The sequence below is a fragment of the Nicotiana tomentosiformis genome, chromosome 11 (assembly GCF_000390325.3).
Source record: "Nicotiana tomentosiformis chromosome 11, ASM39032v3, whole genome shotgun sequence".
Lineage (NCBI taxonomy): Eukaryota > Viridiplantae > Streptophyta > Magnoliopsida > Solanales > Solanaceae > Nicotiana > Nicotiana tomentosiformis.
This window is the reverse complement of record NC_090822.1, coordinates 65,425,505-65,429,419: the sequence shown is the minus strand read 5'-3', so window position 1 is coordinate 65,429,419 and position 3,915 is coordinate 65,425,505. Positions and strand designations below refer to the sequence as shown.

The window sequence follows — 3,915 nt, the reverse complement described above, 5'->3', positions numbered from 1 at the left end:
CAAATCCGCCCCCTCCCCCCAGAGTTAAGATCTTGCTCTACTCAATCTTATATGCAAACTTGAATTCCCTCTCCCGAGTTCAATCCTAGATTCGTAGATAGTATTCAATTGGTGATCAAGCAATCAAATAATTACGCGCAAGATTGAATAAATAAACCAATATGATAAACTAATAAGAACAATTCAAGATTCAAACTACAACGTTCATGCATCACCCAAAACTCTAGAACTAATAAACTATGAGATTAAAAGAAAAGAAGAGAAGAAAAACTAGTTAGAAGCCTCCTCCAAGCGTGATGTTCTTGCCTCCGGTCGCAAAACTCCCCTAGAAATGATGTTTAATGACTATTTATATGTGTAGGGAAAAAATCTAAATGAAATAACTAAGTCCAAAACTAAAAAGGAGACAAAATAACTTCGAAACCCGGACCACGCGTTGCCACGTGGAACGCGCGAAACAGCCCGCGCTGGACCTCGCGCGCGAAGCCTACCGCGAGGAATTTCTCTCGCGTCCCTTGGCATATGGCGGCTGAATTTTTGACGCCTCACTTTGTTTCCAATTGATTTGCTGCCTCATTCTTGATTTGCTTTGTTGCCTAACTTTGTTTCTTTGTCTCATTCTGTTCTTTCTTTGTCAATTATTTGTACTTTGTTCCATTTGTCTTCCTTCTTCCTCATTTGTTATTGCTTTGTCATCCAATAATCATAAGCCCCTTGTTATAGTGCATAAAATACACATTAACTATTTACTTTGTTTCAAATTTCGTTTTCAACGTACCTACACATAAAATAGACTTAATTAAGCACAATTATAATATAGTTTAACATTAAAGCCCCAAAATGCAAGGTAAGTAATGCACTAAAAATATGTAATTATAACCAAACATCAAATATAGTAATGAGAATCACCATCATCATATCATACTATATTATGAGTGGGAAGCTCCAAAGCTTAAAGTTAAATTAAAAAAATGTCTAAGAAATTAGTTGACTATTTTGCCCTAAACCAAAAGGAGTAAATATAATTTGCTTAAATAATACTAGATAAAATTAAAGCACATTCATAATATGCTATTTATGTATAGTCTAGCTAATGCACGCCCGCCTAACAATTAATGTTGTTGTTATAAAGAAAGTTTTGAATTTGATAAAAGAAAACTCCAAAAAACGAACACATCATAAGGCAGCAATGTAAAGTGCAACTGATTTCTACTTGCAGTTGGCCCATAAATGAAAGCAATGGGTCAACTGATCTAGTAAATCACTCTTGAGATCTCAACTGTAAGTAGTCACCACTCCAGAATAATGTTGTGAACAAACACAATTTTTACCTCGCAAGTACAGAAATTTGGCTGGATCATCTATTACTAACAAAATGGCAGAACATAAGTAGCTGAGCAACAATCACTGATCAAATCCAAATAAATATATAGTTGAGCAATTGAAGAATAACCAAGCACGAAGGAAAATCTGGAACTATTGCAGTCTCTGTCATTTTCGAAATCATAAATTAATTTGTCCAAAGAGCACACTCATATGGGGTGTCATGTCAAATTCAAGTCGACAATCACCAAGACAGGCACATAATCTTCTGCCATTTAGTTCACTAAACCATTTAGTTCCCTGATTGGATTATGTACATCTCTTTTTTCAGGAAGTTTCCGAAAGCTCAACAAAGAGGACATCTTGCAACTGAAACACTGCACATAAATCTGTGTTCGTGAAATGGATTTAGGAAACATTAATTTAAAGAGGGTATAAACATAACAGTTAAAATTCATAAATAAGTTGGCAAACAATATTAAGTGCAACTGATGCTCTAGATAACTAAAAGTTATAAATCTCCCCTCAGTTACATCTCATAAATTCAATTTCTTTCACAAGCAAAATTAATTTTCTTGACTATTGGATATTGCAAAGGTGATTTTAGCAGATTGTTTTTCTGTTTGACAAATAGACGAAGCTTAATATCGAGATAGATGTAGAAACAAACTTTTTTCAACACGTTGTCACATATGCCAAGAAATAATGCACATACATTGCAGTTTACTATAATTTGGCCCTTTGGTTATTATTGAGAGAAATTGCAAGTACTTGCCAGAATCTACAACCATTTTTGTGGTAGTCATTTTCTCCAGAAAAGTACATTTAAAAATCCTGTCAAAGCTAACTTCTTTTATGACTATCACATAGATGAGCAGATAATGCACATGAACTGCAGTTCCTTCTATTTGGAGACAACCTTTAGAAATTACTTACAACAGTATTTATTAGACTTCTCTATGCAATTGGTAGTAAACTTACAGCAATATATAATCCCCTAAAACTACCTTTTACAGTTTAAACCTGCAAGAAATTGATTTATGCTAAGACAACACAATAACCTAAATATGCCGACAATTTCTATCATGTCTAATTAGTGCAAAATGTTCTTACGCATTCCTCCTAATTGTATATACATCTCAACCATAATTCTTCTTTTTTAAATGTCACACACAATATGATTTCGTTTACACAATTGCAGTTTACTATAATTTGGTTGAATCAATAACTGTAATTTGGTATAATTTTGAAAAAAGTATAATTTATATATCTAAATTTTCTTATTAATGCCAAGTTTGACAAATAGTAGCAATAGTACAATAGAAATACACGTGCAAGCAAATCGAATATGTCAACAATATAGGTCGCACATACACATACCAATACCGTCCAAGAAATAGCTAGTTTACATTTTGGATTTCTCATGAGAGGTGAATATGTTGTAGGACCTGTAATGTAAAATAAGAAAAAGAGTAAAAAAAAAAAACTATTCCAAACACATTGGATGTATCAGTGTGCATAATGATGTAATAGTGTTACTCATTAATATGAATACTACCCAAAGTACTCGCAAGCAAGAAATAGAAAAGCAAAAGAAAATAATTTACTTTCTAGAATTACCTGCTTAAGTATGCAAAAAACTAAGAAAAGCACATGATATAAAGCATACTTCACTTAAAATGAACTATCATACTCAAAAAAATTCACCCTCACAGCCAGATTTGAACACTCAGTTAAATGAACATCGCTTGACTGATCATCAAAGAGAAAAAGAACAGAACATCACTGAAATTTCAATTATATAATCTGTTTTGGGAATATCAAAACTGAAGAGGAAAAAACTAATTAGAGTTGATTACACCGAAGTACCAGATTTTCATTCATCAAATATCGAAAATGATGCACCTAGGTATTTATTTTCAAATATCCATGTGCAAATAAGATATAATTACTAATATGCGTATGTAAAAAATTCATCAAAAAGCTATCCAAAAATATGGAAAAAAAGAAGAAGCAAATAGATTCCTCCAAAGTTCCATTACACGAAAATTGGGTATATTGAAGAAGGAAGCATGGAGAAAACTTACAAAAAGTGAGAAACATAACCAAATTGAACCAAATGGAAAACCCTTAAAAGGATGCAGACATGGAAGAAGAGCTTACGAAGGTGCGATCCACAACCACAGGATAATTTGGAACAAAGAGGATTCAGGAGCTTTTGCAGAGAAAAATTTAGTAACAGAGAAGATGAAAGTAACCGAGAGAGAGAGAGGGAGGGAGGGTACTGATAGAAGAAGAAGGTGATGGGATTTGGGATTCCTTGTTCCTTAATGAACAAAAGGACGTTCAGTAAGTGGAAAAGGCAGTACACGTGCTTATAGAAGTAAATTCAAAACTAAGCCAGATTTATAAATAATAATTGAAAAATAGTAACAATTTTAAAGTAATAGAAATTTAGTCATTTTTTTTGTAAAGATAAAATTGAATAAAAACACTGTTTAAAATTTAAAAAATATTTCAGCATAATACATTGGAGTTCGAATTTTTTATATGTGAACTTCCAGCATAATATACTAGAGTTTCAGCATAATA

The 3,915-nt window shown here is 32.6% G+C and overlaps 1 long non-coding RNA gene across 1 annotated transcript; it reads right to left on the bottom strand.

The window, feature by feature from the left end:
- Window positions 1–1,296: 1,296 nt before the first annotated feature.
- On the bottom strand, window positions 1,297–3,658 carry LOC138900934 (uncharacterized). Its single transcript, XR_011412295.1, has 3 exons — window positions 3,411–3,658; window positions 2,704–2,771; window positions 1,297–1,700 (listed from the first exon to the last, which is right to left on the bottom strand). It is a non-coding gene; the product is annotated as an uncharacterized lncRNA (long non-coding RNA).
- Between the last annotated feature and the right edge of the window lie 257 nt (window positions 3,659–3,915).